Below are 21,920 nucleotides of genomic sequence, written 5' to 3'. Positions count from 1 at the left end.
CCCTATTAAAGGCTTACAAGATTGTTAGATCTTACCCTATTAAAGGATTTCAACACCTTGGAAGTGTGTCTGATTAAAGGACTTAAACTTATAATGAAGTAAGCACCCTATTGAAGGATTTACAACAACTTGTTAGGACTACTTTCTTAGGAGATTTAACTTATTCACATATTAGAATGTCTCAACAATGATCCTATAGTTAGCACTCTACTACCAGATAACATATAACCTCTTTGTATGTACTCTTGATCCTCTCTGATCAGATGTATCAATTTTGTCCTCTAATTTCTTTCCTCTATTCTCCTATAACTGATTTTGCAATGGATATCTCAATTCACAACTCCTTTTCCACCATGATTTTTTTTTTTGTGCATGCAAACTTCTCTTTTCACACATGCATTGTTTAGGGTTTTCCTTCCTTAAGAAGACCTCGGTGACTTAGGGTTAGGTATGAATCAATGATTGTGATTCATCAATTTTTCCATTTAATCCATCCCTTTCACTAATTGGTTGCATGTCCTACATAGAGATCCTCAATATATATTCATTCTTATCATTTAGAATCAAACAACAATACTTAAGTTGGCTCAAAAATGGTTTACCTAGAAGTTTGTGCCATTACAAACAACTATGTCCAAAAATATTTTACTTAGCACTTGAAGTCTCTAATGCTTGAAATCTACTATATCTTCAATGTTGTAGCTTGACCTTTGAATGACTCAACATCCATTGATCACTTGACATCAGCATCACTTGGCATGAACTGTCTTCTCGACACTTGCGTGACTTGGCACATACTGTATATCTTGCTTAGCATATACTATGTGACAACTTATAGTCAACATACATTACTTGTTCAGCATGAACTAAGTTCTATCTAATAAACAAGTAAGTGTATTGTCACTCATATGTCAAAACCGATCTAAGATTAACAATCTTCCCCTTTAACATGAGTGGCAAAAACACTTGGTCATGTATGAATAACCTTAACTTAGAAAATATCTATTCAATATTCGACTTATATAAAAAATCTCAAAACTCAAAATTTTGCAAAACTTGTGACTTGTCAATCGTATCTCAAAATTCTATAAATCCTCTAGCATTGATTGTTCTTTTTTGAATTTGAATACTCCTGGTGAGTATATCTATTATACTGTTGTGCTCTATTTCTCTGTATTGACTCCCCCTTTATTTGGTCTCCTCCAAAAATTATGCATTCTCCCCTTTTGTCTCTTTCTCCCCCTTTTTGACACTTATGTCATAGGTGGTACACAAATAGTGTGTTTTTCCAAGAATGATTTATTGAAATCCATTATTAGCTTTAGTGTTTCATCCCAATTGTCACATGCTACCTCTAGAGATTTGATTTGAAAAGCTATCTTGACAACAAGGTTAACTAGGCCTTCATGAGTAGAAAGATGGGGATCTTTCTTCGTCCATGTTTTTGCATAGGTTAGTTCCTTGTGTAACACCTCCATGTGAGGGGTCAACATGGACTAGATGCTAATCAGTGTAGCCCAAATGTTGGCATCTTGATCTTGCAATGCTACTAACTAAGCTTATGCTAACATCAATTGTCTAAAATGAGACTGACTTTGACCAGGAGATTATTGAAGGATTTTACCCATTGACTTCAAATATCCCTCGAGGTGGTCAATGTATCTCTGCACTTCTTGTGTCAATAGGGATACATCACACAACTTGGTGTAAGGAGAGAAAATGTTGTCCAACACTTTCTTCACATGATTAATTTTGGTTGCCAACTCAACAGGTGACTAAGTGTAATGACACTTGATATCTCTTCAATGACCTTGGTATGAAATTTCTTATGAAACCATTCTAATAATTTCACATTTGTGTCCTAGTCTCTATCATTGATCTTCTCCACAATATTTTCCAACTGCCCAATGATTGGCTTGGCTTCATCAAGTGCAAGTAGGGTGAATGTATCAAGAAGAATTTCCTTGATGTCGTGAAGTGTTTTTTTGTGCCTATGATCCCTTCTAAGTAGTTCTTGGCATTTCTTTCTAGCTCGAGCATCCTAGGATATACCCATTTACTCTACGGTGATTGATGTTAAATCAAACTTTGGCAGTTCAATCACCTCATCTAAGTTGATATCACCATAAGAAATGACCTCATCAACCTTAGATTTGATAGGACTAGACCTTTATGACCATAAGGGTGTAGCTTCTACACTTGGCCTATGGAGTTCTTGACTAGGAATAGGAGTAGTAGTATCTCATAGGCTAACCAGTGTTTGAATCACTATCACTTCCTTTGGTTTTGTAGTCAAGATTGAATCTTTAGTCCTATCCTTCTCCTTTTCTGTGATCTTAGTATCACCTTGTGCTTTTGTTGTAGGTGCAAGATTGGCTTCGTAACCTATTTGGATTGGTGTCCCATCTTTCTCATTTGTTGAAACTGCATGTACTAAATTTTTTTGTACCAATGTGCTGACATGTGAGGACTTTGTGTCCTTCCTTTGATATACTACCATAGGCAAGCTAGGTTGCACTTATATATATTAAGGGGGGGAACTAGATAATTCTTGAATTCTCTTCCCTACAGATGCCAATTCTTCCTTCTCAATCTCATCCACACTCACCAAAATATGATGGTTACATAGTTTTTCCTTGGTGGTGGAATCAACCAATATCTTCTTCATATCCTCCTCTGTTAAGGGATTGATGTTCTGAGTGGTGTTGTCAAAGACATCCTTGATCTTAGCTATTTTTATTTTTTATCCTCTTTGTCCGCATGAGGTGGATTGGAACTCGGCCTATGTACCTTTGGTATATTTTGATCTTGTTATTTCTCTTCATCAATTGTAGCCTTTGTATCTGCTTCTTTTATAGTACCTTCCTCATATCCTTCCCTAATATATTCATCTTTTTTTACTTCAACTTTCTCTTGTTCTACTTTATTTTCACCTACTTCCATGAGTGTCTATTTGTTTGACTCATCTATTGTTACTCCATATATCACATTCTACAGCTGGGTGGTCTTTTGGACAACATCTTCAATATTGTTTTGTAAAATGTTAAAGGCTCTTTTTTTTTGGAGAAAATCTCCCCTTATACATATTAATGGCCTTTTTCATGGTAGACTTGTCCAAGTTTGGCATCACTCTTGATAGAGTAGTCTCTCTGATATTCCTTTTAGTTGAGAGACTGTATTGCCACCTTTTATCAACTCTATCAAATATACTTTTGGGTAAAGAGTTGGCAATCTCAATTGGAGTTTTCTTTAAAAAATTCATGATGGCATACAAAAATTCTTCTACCTTATTCATTTCTATCTTCCCAAGTTTACCAAATTCAACATGTGTGAACCCTGATAAATTAACATTGTTCCTGATATTATCGCACAAGTTGTTGAAATCAGAAGAGGGACTGTGACCTACCACTATGAATTGGTTGTTGTCATCTGACTTGGTCCTCTCCTCATCTGATTTAGCTAGAGCTATATATTTCCTCATTTGTCTTTGTTCAGGTTCATCTTCCTTAGTAGTTGTACTAGCTCTCTTCCATTTAGAATTCTCAACTTCCCGAGTCTTCTTAGCAGTTTCTCTTGTGCTATCCTTGGTGACAAAAGCTGTAGGCTTTTTTTGGGAAGGTTTCACAAATTTCTTTGGTTTTCTTACTACTGGCTTCTTTTCTTCTTTTCTATAGAAATAGGTGCTTCATTGGCTTCTTCTCCTCAACACCTTCATCAAATTTTTCTTCCTCTTCCCCTTGGTCCTCAACTTGATCTTGTGTGACAGCAACTAGTGTTTGGCCATGTGTATCTTCTTCATCATCTTCATTATCCTCTTCTTCTCCATCTCCTTCCTCCTCTTCACCAAATTTTTCCTTGAGCTTTTTCACAATCTTGTTCTTCTTCCTCATCACAGAAGCTATCTTCAAGTCCATTGAGATTTTTGACTAGGATACAACATAATTTCCAAAAGTAGTAGAAGTCTTATCTACTTCCTCTACTAGTAATGTAGTGATGGTTGAAGATGCCTCATCCACATTAATTTCATATGGAAATGGCCTAAGCCATCTCACCTTTGGAACAATAGCTTGAACATAAGTGAAATCAATATCAACTAGAAAACAAACATCATTGAAATGTTTCTCTACTAGAGATACTAGTATCCTTTGTCTTTGTTTCATTGATTTCTTAAAGTCTTCAAAATAACTTGTCATTATAGTTTCAAAATTATCTCCAAGTTTCTCCATACATATTCTCCAATCTACAATGCAATAGACCTATTGATCTTCCAAGAAAATTTTCCAAATGAGGAAAAAGTGTTTTATACATAGAAAAATATACAAATAAGTATTGAACCAAATTTGAATTGTGCACTTTTTGTCTTTCTTATGGCTCCCAAGTTTTCTGATAGCTACTAGAGTTATAACTTGGCAAGGTCATAAGAATGGTCCTTTTTACTATCTTATAGCCTAAATCCAAAGCTATACATGGTACATTATTCAATCTACTAGATTGAAAGAACATATGTGCAATGACTCTTATAGAAAATGTAATTAGGGGATTAGTGATTGTGTTGATTATCATCCCTCTCTTATTCCACACTACCCATCTTTTCTTTTCAATTGTCTCTTTTGCACCACTTCTCATAGTCTTTTTTTTGTCTTAGGTAGGATACTCTATTACACTTTGAATAATTCTCATTGTGGTCTTGATAGGGTCATCTTCTAACCATATCGATTTGTCATGTATTCTACTGAGAACTATCTTAATCCACTCTATCTTGAATATGTTAGGAAAATATAGGGCATGGGTTAACCCTTTTCTCTCTAAAATCTTATTTTCCTCTTTTAGCACTCTATTTTCACACAATTTTCCCTACAAGTTTTTGATTTCCATGTGTCCTATACAAATTCCCTACCTTACAAGTGTAGCAACACCTTATATCTTGTAATGTTAAAACTTGTGGTGGTATCATAGATAATGCACCAGACGGGTCTCCCTTATATGGAATGTCATGAATTTCCTAAAAATGTGGCTTTTTTCCAAATCAATTAAACATTTAAAACTTTCTTTCCTTTCTTAACCATAATAGTAGAAGAGCTAGATGCCATAACAGCTAACTATGTTTTGCGTAAATTTAAAAAGCATAGCTCGGCACACAATAAATACCTTGAAAAATTTGATGTCTAGTGTTGAGTACTAGTTGAATTTAGTATGCAAACTCTTGAATTGATTTCTCCAATTCAGCTTATTCTATTCATGGTCTCTTTAGTCTCAAGTGATTGTAAATGAGTTGAAAATTGACCATATAGCACTTGAAACTTCATATTAAATGCTTAATGCTTATACAACTATAAGCTTGACTCTAATAGAAATTTTGACTCACTTGGCTTCCTTGTAATTCCTACCACACTCGACAACCAAAATCACCTTGGCCAACACTATCACTTTAGATAGCTCGGTAATAACTAAACTTTCACTCAATAGCAATAGTGAAACTTTTCATGCTCAGAGGTAACTTGAATACTTATAGATTTCTTCTAAGTTCTAACCAATACTTTGCATCTTACTTGATGCATATCTAATATTTTCATAAATAAATCCTTGAAACTGAAGTATAATTTAACTTTTAAATATCACCACATACACCTCTTGATTTCCTAGTTGGGGGTGGTGTAATCACTTGATCCATTGGATGAAGTGATCCCATCTAAATTTGATGTGCTACAATCTTCCTTTTTCTTACATATCTTGTTCATCTACACTTTGACTTCTTCAACATCAAGCTCTCCTTTTCCTTTATCAAATTCACTACTAGGTGCTTTTGACCTTGTTGGACAATTTATGCTAATGTGACCAGTCTTCAAACAACTAAAACATGTAGTTTGAATCAACCATCTACTATAGACACTTCTAAAATGTGTTCTAATACAATTTTCAGCAACATTTCCATACTCTTTAGAATAGTAACAATTATACCTCATATTCCCAATTGTACAATTTCTCAGTATGGTTTACCTTATCTTTCTTGTTTGATGACCATTTAGGCTTTGATCTACACTGATATGCTCTATGTCCATGTACTTCTTACAATTGTAGCAATAACCTTAAAATTTGTGTGTTCTTGATGTCTTGGTCATGTATTCATGTGCCTGATGTCCTTGATTTTTGTACTTGTCATAGTTAGCCATGAATTTTTTCTTAGGATTCTAATTTGTATTGTTTCTCTTACAAACATTTGTTGTATTACCTATCTTTTCACAATTATGACAAGTAGGTTTATAGCTCTCATCTTTTTTGCTTCTTTGTTCACCACTTTTAGGTGATTCTCCTTCTTTACTGCTTATTATTAAAATCCTAAACCATAATCCTAGTTCAAACTACCTCATAGTCAAAAATCTATGTACACACTCAAGAAATTCTCTAACACCATTTGATGAAGGGTACTCTCCTTTAATACCATAAACAAATAACAAAAATAGAGAAACCTAAAAAAGATACAAGAAGAAAAAAGTGGGCTTCTTATTATCTCCAAAAGTATGGAAATCCATATTTTAGAAATAAAATATGCAAAGCCGCATGGGAATTTTCCTTCTAATATTCTATAACATAGACCCACAAACAACCACCTAGAATTATCCTAGACAACTCTATAGGCCTTCCTTAGATAGGAAATTTTCCACCACTTGAGAAGGTTCTAGACTTTAACCTTACCCTTGAGGCTAATGAGCCCTTCAATTACTTTATTTTTCATATATATTACATCAAGTCATCTCAAAATAATTTCAACTTATAATTTGAAGTAGTCCAACTTTTGAAGGCCATAACTTCTAAACCATAGGTCATCTTGTTGGCCATTATAACCACTTTTTAGAAATTATATCTCTTGATCGAAAATACTAGATTATGCACGTGATAATTTGTTAGGGTTTGGATTTGTTTAGGAGCTTCTAAGGTCTTCAAAATTGAGTTTAATGTTTTAATACCGAAAATCCCTAATAAATTCACCTATCCATATAACATAGTATTGAAACTCAATTGATAGGTTGATATATCTAAGATAAATCTCCAACTATGAAATCAAAACATTATGAGTTTGTATGACCAACTTACTAAAAATGGTAAGCTTCCACAAATAGAAACTCTACACTAAAACAACCCTTATTGAAAAGATAGAAACAAAAATATTTTTGGGGTTATCAATTATTTCCCTTACACCCAAGATGTTCTTGCATCACATAGTCATAGTTTGAAAAAAAATTAGATAAAAAATAAAATAATATAAAATAGGGTCCTTATAATTAGGTCTTCTTTATTGATTTAAATTATATTATTTTGATCCTATCATTTTTTTAGAAATTAACACAATAGTCTATAGTGGTTCTCTATATTCAATTGTGCCAAATATTTATGAGGTTGTGGTTCAATCAAAAAATATAAATCCTGACATGTTGAAAATATTATGCCAAAAATGTGGGCATAAATTATGATGAAACTTTTAGACTTGCATTAAATGGACCAATATATGTTCTTTTTTGTCTTTGGTAGAAGAAAAGGGTGGATAATCATCAAGAAGATTCCAAATTGTAGTCTTGGATGGTGATTTCAAAGAAAAATGTACATGACTCAACCGAAAGGACATGCAATCAATGGTAAAGAAAATCTAGATATGGAAACTTGTTAAATCATAGTGTGATTTTAAAAAAAATGCTTGAGCTCAGTATAATAAACTTACCTAGCATATCTTAAAGTCAAATTCCAAACATTATGAATTTTTTGTTCCAAATATTTTTGAACTAAAAATGTTGATGACATTGTTTTATATCTTATTATTTGTGTGGATGATTTATACATGTCATCATTACTATGAATAATTATATTCAAAATTTGAAAGACAAATTGAAGCAAAAAGGTTTAAAATTATTTATATGGGTCATTTTCATTATAAATTGGGTACCAAGATGATTAAAAAATCCTAGCATGCCTTAATTACCCATCAAAACTATTCTAGAAAGAATGGTTGGTTGTAAACTACTATGTACTCCCATCATAGAAAATATAGAACTTGTATTTAGTTACCCTACAAATAAAACTAGTTTCTACAATTAAATACATATAAATTTTTGATAGTTTAATTTATCCAATGAATATCCACCTAGATATTTATTTTTATTGTTGGAGCTCTCTTTAGATTTATGAAAAAATTATGATAATCTCATTAGTTAAAATCCAAAGAGTTTTTCATACTCAAAACTATTAGGTAAAATACTCAAAGACAATAAAATTCTCTCTTCTTTGGTATTACTAATTAGATTATGAAGGTGACTAGGAAGATGAAAATTTATGCTTGGTTTCTTACTATATCTTGAGTCTATGTAACTTTTTGGACTAAGAAATCATTTTTACTAACCCCATCATCTAAAAAATCTTAATATATGGTAGCCTCTTAGACAACTTGATAAATGTTATGGTTTCAAATATTTTAAAAATATTTATGGAACCAACAAGTTTCATCCACACCACATTGTTTCAATATTCAATGTGCAATCAAAATGTACAAAAATCTAATCTTTCATGATCAAACCAAGTACATCAATGAAAAATATCATTTGATTTGACATCATATAAACTAGTAAATACACCAAAAGTTAATAAAATTTAGACAATTTTAATTATGATTTTCTATTTCCTCATCCAAAAGTCACCTCCAGTCCTTTTATTGGCTTAATAATATAATCTCTCTCTCTCTCTCTCTCTCTCTCTCTCTCTCTCTCTCTCTCACACACACACACACACACACACACACACACACAGATACACACACACACACACACAAACATTTTTAATTGACTTAATTATATGAACTTATTGTTATAAATGTTTAGAATAAATGAGAGGGAAGGGGGCTAAATGAGTTACTCAAGGTCTATATGTATCATTTTAAAAATTGGACATTAATCACTTCACTATTTTACTTATCCTATTGTTTCTCAGTCAATACTATAAAACTAGCATAAACATAACTTGCATTGCATAATGAAAACATAATCAAATGTTAACATTCATAAAATATTCACCATAGTTTGACACTAGGATTTTATGTGGAAACCCAATTTGGGAAAAAACATAAGAAACATGTCACTCTTTTTCGCTCTTTCACAATGAGCTCTGTTAGGAGCCAACCCTATTAAAGGTTACAATATACATTGTTTTTTATTAGATAAACAAGTTTTACATGGGACCTGAAATTGAGAAGTTAAAACATAAAAGGCTGATAATAAGTGTGACAGCCCAACCAAAAGAGTAAAAGATCAAAGGCTGATAATAAGCATTAAGCCTAGCCTAAAAGTATAGTTCTGAGAAAAGACCAGGAAAAAAGAAAGACAAAGCCACAGCCTAAAGCTAGAACAAAAATCCAAAAGACAACAAGAAACAAAAGAATAGGCGAGAATTATTATTCATTCTTTCACTCCAGCTCCTGCATAACCTGAGCCACCTTGAAGGCCACTTGCTTCTCCTCTGCCTCTTGTTGTTGCGCCCTTTGGTTCCCTTGGTCTTGATCAAGCATGGAGGTGTCCTTTGCAGAGTCATCCTCTGTTCTGGCTTCAGCCCTGTCTTTCCCTTCCTCCTCTTTCTACATATCTCTACCTTTGATCCAGCCCATGAGAGAGATGAGGTTATTATTAATGGAGTTCAACAAAGAGAACATCTGATTCACTAGGTTGTGATTGTAGTTCTCTAGGTTATGTATCCTTTTTTTTTCCAAACTGAGTTTGTCAGCCGAATCCATCCTTCTGTTAGCATCCATCCCTTTTCTTATTGCCTCAATATGTTTCACCTGATCTTTGACCTCCTCCAGCTTGTGGAAAAGCCATTTGATTGATCTAAAGTTATCAATCATACTATTTCAAGCATTATTCAAGAGGTTCATCCCTGTATCCCTGGCTCTATTTGAAATAGCCACAATTGCCGAGTCAATGAGTTCTTCCAGCCTCTGTTCTTCTTGGTTATCCACAAGGATTTGGGGGTTCATGGCCTTCTTGAAGATGCCCATATTCGAAGTCTTGACATTGAAGTTTATCCATGCTTTCCTCCTATCATTGGTCAACACTTTCCCTTCTGCATACCCAGCTTTGTCCTCTTTCTGCTCCTTAGGTTGGAGATGGATAGGGAATAGGGGTAGCACAGACACCTCCTCAAATTGAGAGCGCACATCCTCCCAACTCTCCCTCCTGTGTTTCTTCCTTCCACTTTCCTCCTTAATTTCCTCCTGCATCTCCTTAACCACCTCCTCAAACTCCAGTTCCTCCTCAGCCTCATTGTCTTCCTTATCAGCCTTCTTAGGAGACTTCTGCCCAAGATCTCTAGGGCTTTTATGCTTGGGGTTATAGGGTTGGGCAATTTTTTAGTTTGGTAGGTCACAGCTTTCCTTGAAGAAGAGAACCCTCCTTTCTCAGAGCTGAGGCTCTAAATTTCATCGTAGTTAGAGGAGTAGCTGGAACTAAAGGACTCCACATTCTCTGCCTGAGGGGTGGTGCTTATAGTTTGAGCCTTGAAGTGCTCATGGATAAGCAGCAGTAGCCCCTCATGTAGAACTGGGTTTGCAATGGGATTCTTTTTGAAGCTATCCACCACCTTACTCAATAAGGTAAGTAGATAATAAGAAAAGGAAATTTTGGCATTATGCTAGAAACGATTCAAAATTACAAAGTGGTGAGTCTGAGCTCTCCCAAACCTAGGGTCCAAAGTAATGTACTCAATAACAACTTTCAGAACATACCTCCATCTCTTCTTCATGGAGTCAGAGATATAGTAGGTGTCAATCTTTTTCAGCTCCTTCAGTTCCTTCTCACTTTCCACAAAGTCCCTGACCACATTAGCTGAGAGCTTCTTATCCCTAAAGAATTTGAAACCCTCAATAGGGATTTCAGTGACCGTTGCAATCACCTCCTCCATTATACAAAAGTAGATACCATTCACCTTCACCCTACCATCCTTCTAGGACCCCACCATACTTTTGGTCACTTCTTGATTGAAACCATGTAGCTTCATGATATAATTGGTAACCCCACCCTCTTCAAGCTTTTCCCAAACTTTTGGCTTGCTTCTCCATTTCTCAAAATCTCCCACCAGTACCTTTCTACATCTCTCACCGACCATTTCCGTAGACTACACACCCACTTTACTCATGTGCTCCGCACTTTGTAACTAAAATGGATCTCCAAGAGTTACCAAATAACAGAGAAAGATAACCTTCCTATTGCCCCAGAAGTGTTTGTGAAAAATGACACACAAAGCGTGACAATTAGTCAATAAAGGATTACTGTATTTACGTTTTCCCATGCTTCTATTATGAAAAGTACCCTTATTTCTTAACACCTTCATTTTCATAATTAAAGCTTGATTTCCCCTGTACTTCCTTGGATTTTATCCAAGTCGATCAAACTTTTAATGTCCGTTGGCATACATGTTCCAAAAAGCCAGGTCATTTTTTGGTCTGTGCCAACCCTTATATTTGCAAGTCCGTTGGCAATTGGGTTCGCTTCTTGGATAATATGAGTGACGTGGATTCTATTAAATTTGGCTAGGGTCACTCAAGTCTCATCAATAAGATTTGCTATCATCCATGATGGATGTGTAGGAGTTGAGAATCTGACTCCAATGATGCGCCAAGATCACCTGCAATGCAAATAACTTACTGAAGAGAAACCTAAAGAGCAAAGAGTTTGAAGCAAAAATCGTAGAACAATGATTCACAATAGGAAATTAGAATTGCTATGTGAAAAATGGAATGCACTTATAATGAGTGAGAGACCGCTTATAAAGGCGTCATGGAAGCTTGTAGAACAAGTTGGAATGTGGTAGAAGATAAGGATGACAACTCAGCACACATCCACAAAAGGTGGTAAAGATAAGTATGCTAAAGGGAATAAACTCCCGTGTTGTCAACAACTAACTTCTACATGCATTAAATACAAAGTATTAAATAAATGTATTTACCTAAGTAAGGTTAAGCACTAGAATAAATAATTAACAATTAATTAATTATTTACTCTAACACCCCCCCTTAAGTGCAACTTAAGGGAATGCCTCAAGCTCACAAAACATGCAAAATGGGTTCCGACAAAAAGACCATTTTAGGTACCCAAGTACAATGCAACTAAATGCAACCTCTGTAAAATAGGGAAAGAGAGAAAACCTTATAGGAAAAAATCTCCCTCAAAAAGAGGTAAAACATCATGCTGAAAACAAACATGAAGTGAAGGAAGGCCCCAACCAATCCCCCCAAGGACAACTTTCGTAACCCCAAGCATGGACCGTAGCTGAAGAAAGCATGGTGATGCAAAAGGTTTAGTGCAGATGTCTACAACCTGTCCGGTGGTAGGAATGTACTCCAAGGCAATAACAACATCCTGAATCAGCTGACAGATGAAATGCATATGCAGCTCAATGTGCTTGGTACGTTGATGTTCCATCAAGTTGTATGAAATGTGGATGGCACTCTGATTATTGCACCACAAAATAGTAGGGTGATCAAGAGGAAATCCAAACTCAGTCATCAACTGACGAAGCCATAAAGCCTCTTGACTAGCAAGAATTGCATCCCTGTACTCAGCCTCTATAGATGAAAGTGCTCGAGCATGCTGCTTCTTGCACAACCATGTGATGGGACTGAAGCCAAGGCAAAAGAATAAGCCAGAAGTAGACTTCTGATCATCAACATCACCAGCCCAATCTGAGTCAATGTAGCCAACAATGTGTGGAGTCCTTGTAGTGTAGTGAATTCCATAGAAAAGTGTGCCCTGAATGTAGTACAGAATATGCCTGGTAGCTTGCCAATGACTCTCATGAGGGTCCTGAGAAAATTGAGAGACTAGGCCAACTTCTAAAGAAAGATCAGGGCGGGTGTGTGTTAGGTAAAAAAGGCTGGCAACCAACTACTGATACAAAGTAGCATCCACTATAGGTGAAGAGCAGGAGGTAGACAAAGTGACACCCAATTGAAATGGTGTAGGAGCCGCCTTACAATCAAGTATGTGAAAGCGATGAAGCATGTCAAGAGCATACTTCTGCTGATACACAAAAATACCAATAGGAGACTGATGAATTTGAAGACCAAGAAATTAGTACAGAAAACCAAGATCAGTCATCTTGAACTGGTCCATCAGTGAATGCTTAACATCCTAGAGCATGGATGACAAACTACATGTAAGGATAAGATCATCAACATACAAAACAAGAATCAAAATCTCATCACCAAGATTCTGAATGTACACTATGGGATCAAAATGGCAGTGTGTGAATCCTGTAGACAACAAAAATGATTCCATCTTCTTATACCAAGCCCGAGGGGCTTGTCTGAGACCATACAATGAACGACAAAGTTTGCAAACCAAGGTGGGATCCTACACAAAACCTGGAGGCTACTCCATATAAATCTCCTCTGTGATATCACTGTGTAGGAAGGCACTCTTCACATCCATCTGATAAACTGACCATCCCTATGAAGTTGTGAGGGATAAGACAAGGAAAATAGAATTCATCTTGGTGATAGGGGCAAATGTCTCAGAATAATCAACACCCTCAACTTGCGAAAAACCCTTCATAACAAGATGAGCTTTATACTTATCAATGGAACCATTAGCAACATACTTAGTGTGTTAAATCCATTTACAATGTAGTAGTTTTCTCCCCTTAGGAAGAGAACAAAGATCCCATGTGCAGTTCTTCATCAAGGAAGAATATTCCTTCGTCCATTGTACTATCCCATTCTGAATGTCCTGTCACCTCCACAAAAGTCTGAGGATCAATACTAATAGCATGACTGAGTAGACTAGAACTTGCAGTGTGAGAATGGGTGTGACAGGATGTGGATGGGTCACTAGCTAGAGATCTTGCAGTGTCAATAGTAGCTCGAGCCCATTTATGCATCCACGGAGGATCCTGTGGTGGAGGTATATCAGGATCACCATGATCATTATCCTCATCATATGTGAAACAAAGTGGAGATGAAGAGGGAGTAGTGGGAGCTAGAGGAGGCGCTCGAGGTGAGGAATGAACTGTAGGAAGGCTCTCATCAAACTGGACATCCTGACAAAAGAAGACCTCTCTAGAATCAGGATCAAATAACTTGTAAGCCTTTACAACCTCACAGTAGCCAACAAAAATTAGTGGTCGACTCTTTGGTTCCATTGCTTTCATCTTAGCATCAGGTACAAATGCATATGTTGTACTCCCAAAAACTATGAATGATGACACATCAGGCTTGACATGGGACCAAGCTTCCTCAGGAGTCATATGTCAAAGTGCCTTGTGAGGCATCCAATTTTGAATGTAGTTTGCACAATTGACTACCTTTGCCCAAAAATAGGAATCCATGGACCGAGACTGAATCATACAATTTTCTATCTCCCAAAGGGTTCTATTCTTTCTCTTGGCCACACCATTCTGCTGAGGAGTGTAGGGTACTAAAAGTTGATGCTGAAGACCATGCTTAGAATAGAAATTTGTGAAAGCCTGGTTCACATACTCCCCCCTATTATCTGTGCATATCCACCGAATAGAAAGTCCAGACCGCTTCTCGAAAAATGCCTTAAAAACTTAGAATGAATCAAAGGCATCAGACTTGTACTTAAGAAAGTACACCCATGTGCGTCTGGAGAAGTCATCAATGAATGTAAGCATATATCGAGCACCTAAAAAAGATGGAGTAGGAAAAGACATGAGGTTACTATGAATCAACTCCAAAGGTGCTAAAGCACAAGTGGCTCATCCATGTGGAAAATAATCCCTATGTTGCTTGCCAAGTGCACATCCTTGACAAACACCATCTAGATAGGAAATCTAGGGAAGCCCAAGAAAAAGTGCCTCTATGCTCATCTGTTGTAGATATCTATAATTGACATGCCCAAAATGTTCATGCCAAAGTCTGCTTACTGAATCTACATGTGCAACTAAACATGAACCTATGTCATCAGAAGACTCAAATCCATCAAACCTATAGAGGTGTGATGTAGAGTCAACACTCCCACTGGCCACGATCATCTCCTAATCATGGAAGTCTTGAATAACCACATCATGTGGTGAGAACTCGACTATCTTCCCAGAGCCAGAGTGGCAAATCTGATAGATAGACAGAAGGTTCATTGAAATATCAGGAACACAAAGTACATCCTGTAGAGAACCCTTGGCCAAAGAAATAGTGCTAGAACCCAAAACTAAAAGTTGTGAAGAGTTCCCAATAGCAATCTGTGTAGTGGTGCAAGGAGCAAGTAAAGTGAGAAACTTAAGAGTGTTTGTCAAATGGTGAGAAGCCCCAAAATCAAGAATCCACAAAGGCGCTGAAGTCATAGCTCGTGCGGAAAGAGCATGACCTTTTCCTGTAGGTGAAGATGAATAATGAGGAGCTGAAATCTGATGCTCCTTTGTGGCTTCCTCTAATCATTTCCAACACCTATAAACTAAATGTCCATCTTTCCCACAAAAGCTGTAGTTCTCACTTGATTTCTTCTTGGTCTTGGAGGTAGACTCACCTGACTTTGAAGAATCTTTACCCTTGGGAGGGTTTGGTAGAGGATTAGCTGGAGGATAAAATTTTGATGTGTCTTTCTTTGATTTTCCTTTCTTATTTGATTTCCCCTTAGAATTTTGAGCAACCAAGGCTTGGCTGGAAGAGCCAGAGCCATCCACTTGTTGGATCTTAGCCTGTTCTCGAGTCAACTGGTCACAAAATATCTCAAATGTAGGCATCTTGTGTCTATCTCCAAGGGCATCCATGGTGGAGTAGGAAGTAGAAGAAAATACCTGATACTACTTCTTCTGCTTTGAGAGTATCAAAAAAATACACTCCTCATCAGTTTTGTTCTTCCCACATCCCTATAAAACTGTACGTAGGGATTTGAACTTCATCAAAAATTCCTCGATGGTGGGAAAGTTGCTTGGTGAAAAAGAAGTCAATTCTGCATCCAACTGAAGTGCTCGAAACTCATTCACCTATCCAAACAACATCTAAAATTTCTACCAATAAGCCTGTGGAGTAGTCAAATCATCCAAGTGAAATAGCAAACTATCTAAAATGTTGAGTGCAATGATTCCCATGGCTTCATCCATTTTTATCATGTGTTGTAGAACCTCATAAGGTCATGTAAGAGCAAGTTAATTCACATCCAGACAAGACCATAGACCTCTTGACATGATAAGTCTAGTCATTTGTGCTTTTCAGGTGTGGTAGTTGTGTGGCATGAGATAGGTCACAGATGCATCTGCCATTGAGAGAAAGAATAAGATGGAAGTAGAAGGGTCTTAACTGAAGTAAATTAAAGAAAAGAAAGACACCCCCCCACAAAAATACAATAATATCTCCCAAATACCACAAAAACAATTATAGAAAGCAAAAAACTGGAAAAGAACCTAGATTCGTTGATGTAGAATAGGAGGAAACAAAAGCCTCTACTTTGATGCCAAAAATGGGAGCTTAAATGAACTCAAAATCAGTTGAAACTAGCACCAATGTCTCCATCTCTAAGTCAGCTTTCCAATGCTTCTTTAAGATTGGAAAAAGACCTCTGTATGCTCAAGTTATAGCCAAAAAATTGACTGCTGCTCCAAAAATGCACCTTGCTGGAAAATTATAGACACTAGCTTAAATTTGATGACTGTATCGACATCACGAGGCCATCACTGGATTGATGATGTCAGATCCCAAATTACTAATGTTAGTGGCTAGAATGATGATGTCACTTTTCGAGAAGATAATGTCAGCCTACCATGAAATGACATCAGCAAGGGGATGCCACGTGTCAGCTAGTGAATGGGCCAAATGGTTGAGCTATCAGTGATGACGTGCTACTGATTGGATTGTGTGTGGTTGCTGATGAAGATGGCCACATGGGTGCCAACTGTGCAGATGGTGCTAATGGAGTAGGGCAGTGCTAACGGAGCAGGGCGACACTACAGAGGAGCAGCGTCGCCAGATGGGTGGCAGGCCGGCTGAGCGGTGGGGGTCGTGGAGTGGTAGCTGTGTAGAGGCTACACTGTCGACGAGGGTTGCACCTAGGAGGCATGGCAGTGGCTGCTAAGTGGCATGGCGGTGGCTGCCCGACGGCTCTGAATATCTTTTTTTAAATTGCAATAAATGTGAAAATCGTCTGTACGACAACCTCCAAGGAGCTTAAATTTTTTTTTCAAAATGCTCTGTGTCCAAAAATGAAAAGCTTTATATGAATTCTAACTGAAAATGGCCTTCTAGATCCAATGGTGAGGTTTTTTTTTGGGCTAAAAGTGGTCCAGAGATTCACTCTACCCCCAATTTGAAGAAAATTTGTACAAACAAACTAGGGTTTGTGACTCCAAATTACAGCTTCAAAAATCCTTTGAACAAGAAGTAGTAGGGAGGCTCTGATACCATGTAAGAGTTAAGAATCTAACTCTGATGATGCACTAAGATCACCTGCAATGCAAATAATTTGCTAAAGAGAAACCTAGAGAGAAAAGAGCTTGAAGCAAAAACTGCAGAAGAATAATTCACCATAGGAAATTAGAATTTCTATGTGAGAAATGGAATGAATTTACAATGAGTGAGAGACCACTTATAAAGGCCTCATGGAAGCTTGTAGAACAAGCTAGAATGTGGTAGAAGATAAGGATGACAACTTAGCACACATCCACAAAAGGTGGAAAAGATAAGTATGCTAAAGGAAACAAACTCCCGTGTTCTCAACAACTAACTTCTACATGCATTAAATACAGAGTATTAAATAAAAGCATTTACCTAAGTAAGCTTAAGCACTAGAATAAATAATTAACAATATATTAATTATTTACTCTAATAGGATGTCAGTTGCCATTGATGCATTTTATAATGTTATTCGAGTCCCCTACGAGCCATAAATTGGTGACCCCAATTTCAAAAGCTAGTTTAACTATATTGTACGTGGCATTGGCTTTCGCAAAATGATTATTTTGGAATCTCAGCGGGAGAGGAAAAGTTGCAATACTATCACCATTTTCATTCCTTATCACACCTCCACTACTCGAGGATCCAAGGTTGCCCTTGGAGGCTCTGTCAAAGTTGGCTTTGTGCCAGCCTTCAAGGGGGAGAAGCCACTTGGCTTCTTGTCTTTTCCTCGCTCTGTCTTTTTCTTTCTCCTTTTTCCTACCTACAATCTCAATATCTCCCCCTTTCCTCACAGAAAAGTTTTCCTTAATGTTACTAAAAAATTTCCTTCCAACTACTAAAGTCGGCTCCTCCCTATCTCTGAAAATTCTATTGTTTCTCTCCTTCCATATGCTCCAACAAGGTAGACCCATTGAACATGCCATTCCATTGGTAGAAGCCTAGAAGCTTAGAAGGAAAGCACCAGCTATGGCCTAAGTCCTGGGTGAGGATGCTCCAAACAATCCTGGAGTATGAACAGTGAACGGACATATGGTTACCTATCTCCGACTCTTCTTTACACAACACACATTTTTTGGGCATGATGTGACCTCTTTTGATGAGATTTTTTTGGGTGAGAGATTTTTCCTAAAGAGCCAACCAAAAAAACATGTTGACTTTAGGTGTGAGGCCAGATAACCAACCCTTTGACCAAGGGGGAGACTCTTTTAAGCTCCATAAAGCAGAGTACTCAAAGGCAATCGAATAGAGCACATTTGCATTATCCCTCCATACCAGTTCATCCTTATTGTTGCTAAGGGATAAGGAATTAAGCATGATCATGATTGGTTTGAGGTCCTCTGAGATTATGGAAAGGTCCTTCCACCCCTGTTTGGATCTGTAATTGTTGACTTTGTGTCCAAAAAGGTTGATGAACTCATTAGCCCATAATCCATAGCTAGGGTTGTTCATAAGGGGATCCTAAGAAATCCAACAATTAGACCATAATAGAATGTTCTCCCCATTATCCAGCTTAGAAGATAGTTTAGAATTAGCCAAGTTCTTGGCTTTTAAGAAATCATTCCAAACAACAAAGCCTCTTGGGATATCCTCACTGAATAGGGTGAAATGGATAGAGGGCCTTTTAATATACTTGTTTACCACAGTGTCTCCCCATTCCCTAGTGCTACTAAAGATCTGTCAGATTTGCTTTGCCAGGAGGGCCTTATTGAGGTGAGTGAGCTTCCTGATTCCCAGACCTCCTTTCTTCTTGGGGAGGAAAAATTTGTCCCAAGCAACAAGGGGGTACCTTTTATTCCTTTCAATTCCCGTCCAAAAAAAATCCCTTTGGATTTTCTCCATCCTCTCGGCATATTTCACCAGAATGGTGAAAAGGCTCAGAGCATATATCGACAAGTTCTGGAGTATGGATTTAACTAGTTGACATTTTCCCGCTTGGCTAAGAATGGCACCTTTCCAACCTACTAGCTTCTTACTAAACCTATCCATGATACTACTCCAGAAGGAGTCAGAAGGGGTTGTACCCAAGGGGAGACCAAGGTAGGTAGAAGGAAGCTTCCCCACTTGACACCCCAGGATTCTAGAGATTCTCTTCTATCTATCCTTTAGAGTATTGATAAAGAAAATAGAACTTTTATCCCAATTGATGAGTTGCCCTGACCCTCTAGAATAGGAGTCCAAAGTGTCTTTCATAGCCTTAGCCTCCTTGACCAAGGCCTCTCCCCCCATAATAGTGTCGTCAACAAATTGCTGATGCGTAAAGGGGGTGCATTTGGAAGAAGGTTTGAAACCTTTGATCCTCACTTCTTTCTTTTTCTTCTCCATGAGTCTGCCAATGCATTTCGGTAGAATAATAAAAAGTATAGGTGATAGGGGATCCCCTTCACGTAGGCCTCTGGTAGGTTTGAAGAAATCAGAGGGGGATCAATCACCATTGTTAAATGTGACCTGGTTAGAGGATTTAATCACCATGTTAGGAGTGGCCTTGTAAGAGTACTTTGATTATTCTATTTAGAATGTCAAAGGATTTACTCAAACTGTTAAGTCTTTAAATGACTCTTAGGTCAACCTCTATTAAAATAATTTCATTACAAATTGTCTACAATGATAAGACAGAAAAAAATGGGTTTGATCTATGTGAATATAACTCATTTTTACTTGTTCAAATATCTGTTTGGTCCTTATGTTGGTTTACTGATAAGCCGTTCACTGTCATCTCTTATCTTGATCTTCTTTGTTACCCTTTAAATAATTAGTCCACTCTTCTCATCAACATTTAAGCCTCCTTCTCTAGTTTTCTTATCAACAACAACATCATGTATGTAGTCTTTCTCCCTTAGTTTTGTATTCACACACTTCTATACTTCTGATCAACCTTTCTCTATATGTCTCTCTTTACATACAAACATTGGTTGGGCTTGTCTTGGCTTGAATAGATATGGCTAGACATCATGCTTAGTAATCTATTTTTATGTCTTTAAATAGGCAATTCATGCTTTTCCATTTTCTACATCCATCATAGATCCTAGGGTTTGCGATCAGATTCAACTCGATTCAATGTATCTATTCATCTTATTGATCATTCTCTAGAAACTTCTCTAGAATCTATCTATTAGGTCTTTACCTAATCACATCCTTGAATTTAATGATCCAACTCATCAATCTTATATTCAACATATTTTACATCTCCCAATAAATCAATTGAGTCGACTTGATCTTACAATTTCTTTAAATTTTTTTCTCTTACTATCACTTGACAATCTCTAAATATTGATTCTTGGTCAATAATCAAATACTCAGTCTCTATCTAACTTCTTTCTTGGCATCAAACAACTTCCTCAATTAATGCTAATTCTCGATCAAAGCTATACTTCCTCAGCACTAACTATAGCTTGGTTGATACTAGCATTACTCAACACTAAGTATATTTTTCTCTTTTGCTTGGCTTAGCTTAGCTTTCTTGAGATAAACAACTACTTTTCTTCATCAAGTTCTATCTAATAAAATATCCATTGTAACTTCCATTTCATAACTTCAACCTTTCCTCTTGGTGCTATAGTTATGAGTAACTTCACAAATCCAATCCTCTTCATCAAACAAATAGATATGGCATTTAGATTAGGTAGCAATATACCTCATCCATAGATTTGACATCAATGAAAAAAAAACAATTGTTCCAATTGTAAGTTTTGAACACTTATTATATTTTTAAGTAGGATTCATAGAAGAAGATCCACAAAAGAATGTAACTACAGATCTACTCAGAATACAAAAGACAAAGTCTAACTAAACATGCATAGACAATATTGAACTTGTTGATAATTATTTATTACTAGAAAAATTTAAACCTTGATCTGCTTTCTTTATATGTATTATTATTATTATTACTATTATTACTATTATCTATTATTATCACAATTGTTTATTTTTGGATAATATCTAATTTTGATAATAATTCACTTACAATTTTTTTTTTTTAAAGTCAGTATGTAAGAAAATAAATGATATACAAGAAGGAGAGGATAATAGAATTAATAGGAAACTTGTAGGGATAATTGAATACAATTATAGATAGGGATATGAAAATAGAGGGAGAAAGAGTGAGTAGAAAAGATGAAATCTAGGGAAGGGAGAGGGAAAGAGAGTTATCAATTGATAACATATGTAATACTATGCATGTGTGTACAAAAAATAGACCAAAAAAATTCTTCATTAATCTCCCACAATTCTTTAGTCTAGCCATTTTGCATGCCCATCCTTATGTTGGAAACTACAATTGAAACTTTTTTTATGTTTTCATTGATGTCAAACCTATTGGTGAGATAGTTTTCTATCTAATCTAATTGTCATATCTATTCAATTGATAAAGAGGATTTGAGAATATTCTTATAACAAAAGAACCTAGAGGAAAGGTTGAGTTATGATAAAAGAAACTAAAAAAAGGACAATTAATTAGTTGGACTTTGAAAAGATTAATTGATTGTTTAAATTATGTTACAAGAGGAGAACACATTAATGCTCAAGTCTTGAAAGTGTGAGAAAAGAC

The sequence above is a fragment of the Cupressus sempervirens genome, chromosome 4 (assembly GCF_028749045.1).
Source record: "Cupressus sempervirens isolate cs-2001-9-10 chromosome 4, ASM2874904v1, whole genome shotgun sequence".
In the NCBI taxonomy this organism is placed as follows: domain Eukaryota; kingdom Viridiplantae; phylum Streptophyta; class Pinopsida; order Cupressales; family Cupressaceae; genus Cupressus; species Cupressus sempervirens.
The sequence above is the reverse complement of the archived record's forward strand: the minus strand, read 5'-3'. Positions refer to the sequence as shown.